The sequence below is a fragment of a genome, unplaced genomic scaffold (genome assembly GCF_019419815.1).
Source record: "Pyrus x bretschneideri cultivar Hongxiangsu unplaced genomic scaffold, Pyrus_bretschneideri_v1 Contig11, whole genome shotgun sequence".
Lineage (NCBI taxonomy): Eukaryota > Viridiplantae > Streptophyta > Magnoliopsida > Rosales > Rosaceae > Pyrus > Pyrus x bretschneideri.
The window spans coordinates 1,929,232-1,941,940 of NW_025999402.1; the positions used below are offsets into that span (position 1 = coordinate 1,929,232).

General features: G+C 34.9%; 1 long non-coding RNA gene across 1 annotated transcript; it reads right to left on the minus strand.

Moving 5' to 3' along the window:
* Positions 1–5,002: 5,002 nt before the first annotated feature.
* LOC125471734 lies at positions 5,003–7,896 on the minus strand. The gene is made up of 2 exons (XR_007253805.1): positions 6,709–7,896; positions 5,003–5,906 (listed from the first exon to the last, which is right to left on the minus strand). It is a non-coding gene; the product is annotated as an uncharacterized LOC125471734 (long non-coding RNA).
* Positions 7,897–12,709: the final 4,813 nt, after the last annotated feature.

Consider the following 12,709-nt stretch of genomic DNA (forward strand, 5'->3'; position numbering starts at 1 on the left):
TTAAAAACTAAAAAAAATATTTAATATTTTTTAAATATTAAAAAATAAAAATAAAACCTTAGTCGGTCCCTTCCCCCCTCTCTCTTCCCCATCTTCATCTTCTTCCTAATCTTTAACACAAAAAAAAAAAAGAAAAAAAAAATTTGAAAACCCAACCCCCCTACCCCACCCGCCTCCTCCCCTAAGCAGAAAGAGGAAGAACCAAAGAAAAAGGAGGAGGAAAAAAAAAAAATTGGAAACTGCAACCCAGAGAAAAAAAAAAAAAAAAAAAAAACCCCAGAAGAAGAAGGAGGAAGAGGAAGAAGAAAACCCATCAACTCAACCCCCCCTCCTGGCCCGTCCGCAGAAGAAGAAGAAGAAGGAGGCAAAGAGGAAGAAAAGGAGAAGGAGAAAAAAAAACCCAAACTGCAACCCAAAAGAAGGAAGAAGGAAGAAGAAGAAAAAAAATTAAAACACCCCATCCTGCGGAAGAAGAAGAAGAAGAAGGAGAAAAGGAAAAAAAAAAAAAAAACCCAACCCAACCCAATTCGCCCCCCCAACCCAACGCGCACTCATCTCTCCTCCCCCATCTTCATCTTTTTCCCCTTTTCCTTCTACCTGCAACCCAGAAACAAAAAATAAAAAACTAAAAAATTCGAACCCATTTTCGGCCCAAGAAGAAGAAGAACCCTCTCTGTCTTCTCCCCATCTTCATCTTCGTCCCCTTTTCCCTCTACCTGCAACCCAGAAACAAAAAAAAAAACAAAAAACAAAAAGAAAAAAAAAGTCATACCCAGTTTCGGCCCAAGAAGAAGAAGAAGAAGAAGAAGAAGAAGAAGAAGAAGAAGGAGAGAGAAGAAGAATGAAAAAAAAAAAAAAAAAACTGACAAATCCAGTTTCAGCCCAGGAGGAGAAAAAGAAGATGATGAAGAAGAAGAAGGAGGAGAGAGAAGAAACAAAAAAAATTGAAATTGGTGCGGGTGAAGGAAAGGGGATGCCGTACCCCTAGGAAATTTTTTTTTTGGGGTAAAGTACAAAAAACTACCTCAACTATTGGTGTCACGACACTTTCATACCTCATCTTTTAAAATTGACAATGTCATACCTCATCTTTAGAATTTGATCCAATGTTATACCTTCCGTTATTTGGCCGTTTACTTTTCAGTTAAATGCTAACGTGGCTTGATTTGTGGCCCACTTTCTATTAAAATATCATTAAAATATTATTAAAAACTAAAACCAAAATTATTTAATATTTTTTAAATATTAAAATAATAAAAAAAAGTAAAAGAAAAAAAACACCCTCATTTCGTCCCTCCTCTCCCCCTCCCCCCTCCTCTCTCTTCTCCCCATCTTTATCTTCTTCCCCCCACCTGCAAACCCCACAAAAAAAAAAAAAAAAAAAAAAAATTGAAAACCCATCAACACACCCTCTGCGGAAGAAGAAGAAGGAGAAGGAGAAGGAGAAGGAGGAAGAAGAAGAAGAAGAGGAAAAAAAGGAAGAAGGAAAAAAAAAAAATTCTGCCCCCCCCCAGCGGCGCGGAAAAAGAAGGAGAAGGAGAAGGAGGAAGAAGAAAAAGAAGAAGAGGAAGAAAAGAAAAGAAAAATTTTGAAAACCCATCAAACCCCCCCTTCCGTGGAAGAAGAAGAAGGAGAAAGGAGAAGGAGAAGGAGGAAGAAGAAGAAGAAGAAGAAGAAGAAGAAGAGGAAAACAAGGAGAAGGAGGAAGAAAAAAAAAAATTTTGAAAACCATCAACCCCCCTTGCGGAATAAGAAGAAGGAGAAGGAGAAGGAGGAAGAAGAAGAAGAAGAAAGAGGAAAAAAAGGAGGAAGAAAAAAAAAAAAATTTGAAAACCCATCAAACCCCAAATCCACCACTCTCATCCATTCTCCACATCCTCCACCTTTTCTGCGCACCCATCTTCCCGTCGACAGGATTTGGGGTTGTTCTTTTTTTTTTTTTTTTTTTTTTTTTTTTTTTTTTCTGGGTTGCAAAAGGGAGAAGAGAGGGTGGGACGGTGGCAAACTGAGTGTGGGTGTGGGGGAAGACAAATTGGAATATTTTTTTTTTTTTCTCAGGGTTTACAGGTGGGGGAAGAAGATGAAGATGGGGGGAGAAGAGAGGGGAGGGGGGGAGGGGAAGGACGAAATGAGGATTTTTTTTTTTAAACTTTTTATTATTATTTTAATATTTAAAAATATTAAATAATTTTTTTTTTATTTTTAATAATTTTTTAATAGAAAGTGGGTCCCGAATCAAGCCACATTAGTATTTAACTGAAAAGTAAACGGCCAAGTAACGGAAGGTATAACATTGGACCAAATTCTAAAGATGAGGTATGACATTGTCAATTTTAAAAGATGAGGTATGAAAGTATCGTGACACCAATAGTTGAGGTAGTTTTTTGTACTTTACCTTTTTTTTTGTTTTTTTATTCTTAATTTTTAATATTTAATTATTAAAAATATATTTAATTATTTTTTAATCCAGCTGGATTAATAAGTGGTCCCCGTCTCTTGCCATGTCAACATTTAACAGAAAAATTGACGAAGGTATGACATTGTCAATTTTAAAAGATGAGGTATGAAACTGTCGTGACCCCAATAGTTGAGGTAGTTTTTTGTACTTTACCCAAAGAAAAAGGGAGTTGAAGAGAAGGATTGAATATAATTTTACTTGGTCTACTTTAGGTGTCTTATATTATACAGCTATCAAGTTTTGGTAATGGCTTAGGTTTTGATATCACCATTTGTTCCCCTTGATTTCATACTTGCGTCCGTGTGTGTTATTGGTGAATGTATGCTAGGATTGATGACGCCTTTATTCTACATGTTCATTTGTTAACTGCTTGTTGGGTGTGAAGTTTTTGTTCGAAAGTCGAATGATTTAATTTTGATGTTTATTTGAGCCTAGAGTGACCTAGGAAGTTGAGTGCAGAATTTTGCCTTTTGGTTAAGCTTACGCAAAGGTCATTATATAGTTAAGTTTCAAATATGTGTTGTCTGGCTTTATAGTTACGCAGCACCTAAGACTATGAAGGTTTGGGGGAACATGGATTACTCGTAAGATAGTAGTTTAGCGTTCCTTATCTTTCTTGAGCTTTCTTACCCATGTATGCTTGTATCCTACTAATGCAGATGTTTAATCACCTTTGCGTTTTTGCTTTAATTAGCCAATGATCATGTCTTCTTGTATCTTTCTTATGTCCTTACTTACATGTATAATATCATGCTCTAGTTACTTAATTATTTGCCACTATCTAATAATGTTATTTTATATTTTCACTAGACATGGACGAAAGAAAGATTATGGCATGCTTTATTGTTAAGTTGTGGTACTTGAATATTGTGACTTGGTTGATGATGTGGTTCATGATGAATCATAATTCAGCTAGAAGGCAGAATCAGTAACTTGCACTTAGAAATCGCATATTTGTTAGGAGAATGGTAGGGTCAACCTATTTAGACAGCATAATAAGATATGATGAGGTTCATTGTGTGAACCAAATTAGAATGGATAGAAGAACGTTCCACTATTTATGTCGGATGCTCTGTGACCACGATAGAGTAAAATTGGATGGTGTGGTGACAATGGAAGAACAAGTTTGCAAGTTTTTGCATATATTTTCACATCATGTAAAGAATTGTACAATTGGGAGTAGGTTTTGTCGATTGGGGGAGACCATAAGTACGTATTTCGATTCCATTTTACATAGAGTGTTAAGGCTACAAGGTAGACTTTTGAAAGTGCCAGAACCCATTCCTAATGCCTACCCAGATCCTAAATGGAGTTGGTTTGAGATATTCTTCATATTTTATAAAAATTACTTCTAAAATTAATGTAATTAAATATATTGAGCTTACTAATGTTAATGACATTTTTTAGAATTGCTTGGGAGCATTGGATGGGACTTACATTAATGTTCATGTCCATGAGCGAGATAGACCAAGATACTGATCAAGGAAGGGAGAGACTGCGACCAATATGTTGGGAGTTTGTAATCTGGACATGCATTTTATATTTGTGTATGTAGGTTAGGAAGGGTCGACCTCTAATTCTAGAGTACTCCAAGATGTGATAAGTAGACCATCAGGATTAAAAGTTCCCACAGTGTTTATATTAGTAATTTGAATTCTCAATTTTCTTCTATATATTGTAATATACATTTTTTGGTGTGTTAGGGTGTTACTACCTTATGGATGGTGGGTACACAAATGGTCTAGGATAACTTGCACCGTATAGGGGAATGCGTGACCATCTCTCGGAGTGGAGAAATAGAAGACTCCCGATTAATCATGAGGAGTATTTCAATATGAAACATGCTGCAGCTAGAAATGTCATTGAGAGATGTTTTGGACTACTTAAGATACGTTGGAGCATCTTAAAAGGTCCATCATTTTTCCCAATTAAAATACAACTTAGGATTATGATAGCCTGCTACCTATTACATAATCTTATTAGAAGACATATGTCAACTGATCCAATAGAAAATGAAATTCTAAACTTGGACGAATCTGAAAGTGATGATGATGATGAAGATATGATTGAGACTATTCAACCTACACAAGAATGGACTGCGTAGAGAAACACTGTGGCTTTGAATATGTACAATGAGTGGCATGCACAAGTGTGATTTGATTAAATTTTCTTATATATGCATGTTGTGATTTGGTTATGGTTTGTTATTTGAACAAATAGTGATTTCTTATGTATTGTGGGACAAAGTGTGATTCGGTTATTATACTTTATTCGAACAAAGTGTGACCTAGTTATGTATTTAGTTAAAAAGTGTGATGGTTTGCTTATGGTTTTTATCACTTACTATTAATTATATGCACTATTCATTATATGCTATCTTATTGTGTATGTAATTATAGGAATGGAAAGTGAACAAAGAATTCAACCAAAAGGAAGATTTGTCAAATTTTTTTTTCTTCCCTTTTCTTATCCGGTTTAGTATCGAACACAGTATAAATAATACGGTTATTAATTAGTCTAATACTGCACCAAACGCCCGACTAATTTAGTCAGTACTATCCAATGACTATTTATCATATCTGACATAAATAGTCAGTACAGTACAAGCTGCCAAACGAGACCTTAGTCTCATTAAAGGCAATCTTTGTTTGCGCCAAACACGGGGTAAGACTCCTATCTAAGGTAGTCCAGTCTAATGAGATTTAAAGAGACCAAACAAATGTGCCCTTAGATTTTAAACAAAAGAATTCAACGTTCTTTCTTATGAGCAAAAGTGCTTTTCTAAGTAGTCAACATCAAACGGACTCTCACTAAGAGGATAGAACACACTACTAGAATAATTCACATCACCCCATTTCCACCCTTATTTTAATATAGTTATCCCCATTTATACTGGTGTCACTACATCACGTCATGCAATAAGATTATAGTATACAAGCCAAGATTCTGGACATTCACCAATAAATCTTGAAAGAGAAGATTGCACAGGTTGTATATGTGATCTCATGCTCCACACCTTGCAACCGCAAGCCATTATTTTGCATATATATATGCAGTATTTATCTTAGACCATTCTTTGCATATATAATTATCGATCATATTCGTGAATGGCATTATAATGATCGTGCTGGTTGAAGATCAAATCAAAGACCAATTTAACATGACCCCACCACGAAATGGCAAAATCTACAACACCTAAGCTGACAGCGTGACAGAAGCAGCTTTGTTTGAATGCCTCATGAAAAGTAGGGTTTGAGCTAGGCGAAACCTGGCACGCAGGGTTTTGCTTTTGCTTAGGGTTGGAGTACTTTCGATGGCTGCTTTGAAGCTACAAATTCAATTGGGAAAGGAAAGTAACTTGAAGATTGAATTTCAACGGTGGGATTGGATTGGACTGTGATGCAGGCAATGACTTCATCCACGACAGAGACAATTGAGTGGTTTCTGCCTGTGATGAAGCAAGCAAGATGAGTAGCTGTACAAACAATACTAGAGATACACACGGTTGACGATTATAATATCTAAAATTATTTCTAAAATATATATGGCTGGTCCAAAAATTAATATTTAAAAATTATTTATAAAATATACGTGGCAGGTCCAAAAATATAGTTTAGAAAATTAATAAATATCCCCTTGCAATTTTTTATTAAAAACTCTTAGCTAATTTTTTATTATTATAAGGACAGTTCTTTTATTATTAAGAATATTTTATTTTGAATTAAAAAACTCTCATAGTCTCGTTAAACGTGACTCCATTTTTATCTTTGTAATACACAAAAATGTCCTTAATAATAAGAAAAATGCCTAAGTGTTTTTTCATTTAAAATATATTGTGGGAGACTTAAATAGTTCTCTCTTTTTACCCCGGATATTCTAAAATTCTGATTTCCCATTGGTAATTGACTATGAATTAACGATTGATTTGGAACTGAACTAGCCCAAGCTTCCTATATCATATGACAGCAAAAGAGTTTCGCGCGTATTGTTATTAGTGGAATAAATTTACTTGGCATGTTGTCCAAATCAACTCGTATAAGGGAAAAAGACTGTTAAGTTGTCAATTTTAGAGTTAATCTAGAAAAGTTTTTGACTGTCATACTTGTAAATGTTTATCCTCTATAAATATATATAATAACAAAAGCATTTGATTACTGACATAAAAATTGATTTTCTTGGTTTTCAACCTTTGATATTTTTTTTTATTTTAGAATGGTACTTAAAGTCATAATTTTAAGATACTTTCATACCTCTGTTAAAATTTCTGTTAAATCAATGGTTAATTGGTGATGTGACCTCTATATAGACCTCTCACTCCCTGCAAATCCACCCTTACCCCTCCATCTTCAGCCGTGCGCTGCCAGATCTGCGGCGAGATTGAAGCTGTGGCACGCCTGCGCCGGCGGCGACGTCGATTTCTCCTCCGTCTTGGTCAGGATCCCGTCGCTTGTTCTCTGCGGAGTGGCTGCTATCAAGTTCATGGCGGGCCTGGAAACTGACGAGTTGTTCGCCAGGAGGATGAACAGAGAGGCATGTGCTGGAGAAGAAGACGGTACAGATGCAGATGGGTCTAGGAAGAGCCGGCATCTTTTGCCATGGTGGGGCTCAAACGTTCGAGCTCACGGGGCTGTCGGATAGGAGAGGAGGGTTGGGTGGGTGCAGAGAAGAGAAGGAAAGGAGGGAGAATGGATGGAGTGTCGGGGGGAGGGGTGGCGGGAGGTAGAAGACGACCCTTTAAAAAAAAAATATATATATATATATATATATATTTTTTTTAATTATTTATTTAATTTTTTTAATCCATGTGGGCTCTATATTGACACATGTTATCCAATTATTGTCCATGTGGGCACCACGTCATCATTTAACGGTTGATTTAACAACAATTTTAACGGAGATATGAAAATATCCTAAAATTATGACTTTAGGTACCGCTCTAGGATTAAAAAAAACATGATATATTAAATATTGAAAATCAAGAAACTTTAGCGTAATAAAATGAGATTAACCCTAAAAATAAAGAACCAAACTGTAAAGAAAAAAAAAATTAAAAGTAAGATACTTTCCATTTATCAACTTTTATAAAGATTGTCTTCTACATGTTAATGATGCAACTTGGGTTGGGTACGTAAATCCAAATCCGTCCATGCCCAACTTGATTTTAAACCCAACCGAGGCGAAATAGAATAAAGAAAAAACCCATCCAAATCCAACCCAACCTCAAACCGATTATTTATTGTGTTGGGTTAGATTGATGCCTTGCTGCCGATGTTAAACCACAATTTGATTTTGAGCTCAAGTTCGCTCATGCACGTATTGCCAATCCAACTTTATACATTGATAAGGAATGAATATACTTGAAGTTCTTGTTAGTTTTCATATGGATAATGAAGGATAGTGTTACTTTTTAAATTTCTCTTGGTTGAAGCTTTAGTATATGTGTTGTAATGTAATTTCAATTTTGCACAGTTGAAACATTAGAAATGACCTCCAAGTTGTTTGCTTTGACTTTTGTGCGGATGAAGATGTGTAATTGAATATTTTTAACTAAGATAAACATTATTTTGTTCAAAATTTAAAAAATTATGCAAAATAAGTTGTTAGAAGATTGAACTCGATAAAGTTGGGTGAACCCAAATCCAACCAAAGTAAGATTGGAACTAATTAAAACCAAAACCCCACTAAACTTGCACGAATCCGAACCAAACCCAAGCCCAAATTATGAAGATTGAGTTAGGGTTGGGTTGACCATCCAACATGTATATTATTCATGTATATATATATATATATTGTGTTCATGCATATGTTCGGTAATTTGTAACTTGAAATTAAGAAGAATATTTGGCTGCACCTAATGGGACGAGGATTCTCTTCGGATCTTTTTTGTGAGGATCCGAAAATCAATCAATCATGTCTATTTATTGTACATTGTGCGGTCGGTTTTTATTAAATACTATTTATATTTAATTTTAAATAAAAAAATTCAAAATGATTTATAGCCGTATAATGTACGATAAACGGACATGATTAATTGATCATCGGGATCCCCACAAGAGGAATCCGAAGAGGATCCTATTACCACCTAATGTGCACCTTCTTATCCATTCAGTGTGATTAACAATGTTTCAATACATTTGATAATCAGAACAATATACTATTTTAATCACTAATTTTGTTACCAATTAAGATAATTAATTTGATGTGATATATACACACGTATATACACTGCGAAAGGTCACAAGGTGTGATAATGCAGGAAACAGAATACTGTTTAACTTGTTACAATTAAAAAGTTATTTTTTTTACTGTAAATAACGTAGACATATTGTAAAATCAAATAAAAGAGAACTAAAGCACAGTAATTTTGTACCCTTTTCAAAAGAAGAGACCAAGGTGTGATTGGTAAAATGATTCTTACTAATGTCTATATTAAGGAAGTACGGAAAACGTTTAGGATAATGCTAGGAAGATTATTTATTTAAATTATATTTTATAAATTATTGATAATTAAATTATTATTTAAATATTAATTAACGTTCATATTTTTTATTAGTAACACGACACATTATTTAAAAGTGTGCTCTAAAAAATTGTTCAGCTAACATTACTCATCAAAGTTATATCATGTCAAAGATTGGACAACCCAACCGTATTTAGACAGAGATTTTGATCTTGGGTCTAACCTTTTGTTTTATGAATAAATAATAATTTGGCGTAGACAACAAGCTAAACACCCAATCAGATTTGATCAAACACATGAAAAGAAAAAAAAAAAAGCAATTAGATGAAGACAGCAACACAAAACCGACTGCTACGAGAAAACCGGTGCTGATCAAGGCCACCAGTATTTGAACAAAAATTCAAACGTTTTAAATACAAAGCCGAACAATAAATTAATCATGTTCAGAAAGCTCCATGAAATCACTTATCTTGTTCCGAAAGTTCTTAACCAAACCAAACCCTAATAAAATAATAGTTAATAAACTTAGTTTTTTTTTTTTAAGTAATTAATAAACTTAGTAAAATAAACAATAATTACGAAGTTTGGTATGATGTTAATCAAAAGATGATAATGCCGTGGGTTTGGATAGAGCTTTCAAGGTCGTCGTGCCGGCTTGCGTTGAAGTCTCTTGGCTTCAAGAGCTGGACTCCAAATTCCCTATCCTATTTACGCCACGTCACCAATTCCATATCCCATTCCCACACAGCCTTTGAATTAAAACCCTCACCACCTTCAGCCCAAATCAATCCTGAAACTCCCCAAAAAAACAAGAACAAAAAAAGGAAATTTATTAGCCTTTGTTTTTCTCCCTTTTGGAAACCAAAAACTGCAAAAGTAAATGGAGGGTTTGATTCCTTTTGTGTACAAGGCCATAGTGGAATACAAGAATGGAAGACAAGGAGGTGGTCATCATGTGTTGAACTCGTGGTTCAGCGACTCGCCTTCAGCTTCCTATATCCGATTGCCTGGCGACTCAGGCCGGTTCCAAGCATCTGATTTCCAGCTGTTTTCTGGGACTTCGCCAGCTTCTTCAACTGCCCAAATGATGATATCATCTGGAGTTCAATCTCCACTTCGTCATCGAGTTGCTAGTAACTAATGGTACGACTTATGAAAGTATGAACTAATTAGTACGTACGTGGCATGCATGGCTGAAGAAAGCTGAAGGTGTGCAAACTTGTCAATTTATATGGTGGTGGTGAGCTGCTGCGTTAAGTGGAATTTGTGTATGATAACCTTTATTTTCGTTCAATCTTTATTTTCTTTGTTTTTATGGGTTTAATTTAGTTGAACTTCGAAGCAAATAAGCGTGTGAAAACCAAAGGGGCCATGTGCTGTTTGCTTTGTTGTTCTTGTTGTTGTTAAGATTTGTGTGAAAATGGCTCAAATCTCAAAATGCAAATGGTGATTGTAATGTTTAAGAAAAGTCTACGTGTTCAACAGTTAATTGGTCGACAGTTGTTTGTAATTATCTCTTCATTATTTTATCTTCCCTTTGTATTTTTCCTTTGTTTGACTTCCTTACATCTTGGATCATCTGAGCTTTGATGGGGTCAGACTTAAAAAACTAAGCGAAGTGTTTTTTTTTTTTTTTTTTTTGAGAACTCACTTTCAACTTTAAGTACATTCAATATAAATATAAACTTTTTTTTTTTTTTTTGTTGAGCAAAATATAAATATAAAATTTAAAGATTAATAAAAGTCATCCTATATACTTTTTATGACTTTTTACTGACAAGGAATATAGGGGCGCGGCAAAGTGGTATTCAATTATGACCGAAGAGTTTACAAAATTCCAATATATGCTTATAAATATATAATTGGAATCATTTGGTTTTTTAATCTTTATTAGAAAATCATCTCTAAAAAAAATCATACAAATCATAAATTATGTAGTCGTTCAAATGTTATCAAATAAATTGAAGGTTCATGATGAATATATTACTTGATACTGACCACTAATTTTTTCTCCACATTTAAATGCATATACTTGGTGGTTAGAATTTTCTATTGAACCACATTAGTATTTCCTTGTCAACAAAGATTCAACTAGAAAAATCCGCTAAGCCATCAATTCAATTATGCATCTTTCTATACTGACACAATGGAAATATGATCGTTCTGTTTCATGGGAGCTGCAACAAGTAAAATATAATCATATGGCTAATTCCCTATATCTATGATCGTTAATTATGGAAAAAGATCATCTCCGGATCTCTTCCATCAAATCCTATTAATCAACAAATCCTTGAGAAAGGGCCATTGCCACCATCACCTCCCCCATTGTCATTCTAATGATTGCACCTACACCACCAACCAAACACGGGTAAAAAAGCACCATCAACATTTAATTCGTAAGAACCTTCAGGGGGCGGTATCCAATGATAGTTATTTTTGTCTGGAACATGTACAGGTCGCTTATTGACTTGACAAAATTTCCCCATTGTCTTCCGATCGTATATAACCTCATTCAATTTATTTTTACTAGCAGAATTTCTCCGGAAACCTCAAAGCCTTCATAATTAATAGCAAACAAGAAAGGCCATTTCATCCGGTCATACGCTTTTGCCATAACTAGTTTCGTAGCAACCTCTTGGGAGACTCCTCATTCGTCCTCTTTCCCATGAACTTCTAGATTTCATGAGATCATTCCATCCGATCATCTAACTAATCAACCCTTAACATGTTGCACGAGTTCAAGTTGAATCCAGTTTGGGTAATCCAAGCTGCAACCCTAAACGGCATTGGAGTTTTTTTTTTAATAAGACAATAATCTATTTCAGGCATCGAGGATTTGTACTATGTTACACAATAAGTCAGCCATAATAATTAAATATCAAGCATGAGATCTTCAGCTTACAAGTAGAGATAATTATCACTAAAACATAATAATTGTTATAAACTTCTTATTTAAGTGTGATTATGTAAATTCTAGATTAGATTTGATTCTAGTTATTCTTCCCTATTAGGACTTGTATTCCTTGGAGGGGAAGGATTTCTTCTCTCTCTTATTACTATAAATAAAGGCACTACATAGGGGAATAACACATTCTCTACACAACCCTACAAACACATCTCTCTCTATATTCTCTCTGTGCCTCCGGCCCCCTTCCCCTGTCAGTTAAATATACACCACAACACGTTATCAGCACGCTCTACCACTACACTTAGGAATTTGATGTAGAAGTTTTTTGCATCAAACCAGCTCACCAATATCATCACCCAATCATGTTCTTTCAAAACAACTGGTTTTTATCTCGATATTTTTGCAGCCCCGATAGCATGAACATTCACCACAATGCATGACCCAATTTTACGTTTTTTGAATTTTAGATTCTACATAAATTGTGTATGCATTATATCTATAATTGTTGAATTATGTGAATTTGATATTGCCATGAATTGAATCAAATATCTACTCATGCATTAAATTATTTTATATGAATATGCATTGAATTAATCTGGAATTGAAAAAAAAATTAAAAGATTTTTTTAGGGTTTCGCTGAACACCCATCCATGTTGATGGGCTTCCTTCCCTGAGCCGAGCCACGTTAAGCCACCAACCCTAGGCATACAGCCTAAGTGGCTGAGTCGGAGCCATAGGCTCCTGGTTTTTGAAACTCAGAAAAACCTAACGCCGTCAATGGCATCTCTACCATCACAGGTGAGCCTGCAACCCAACCATTGACCTTTGGTCACTGTCCCTAATGGCCTGAAGCTCATCCATCGATGTACATTAACTGAGATT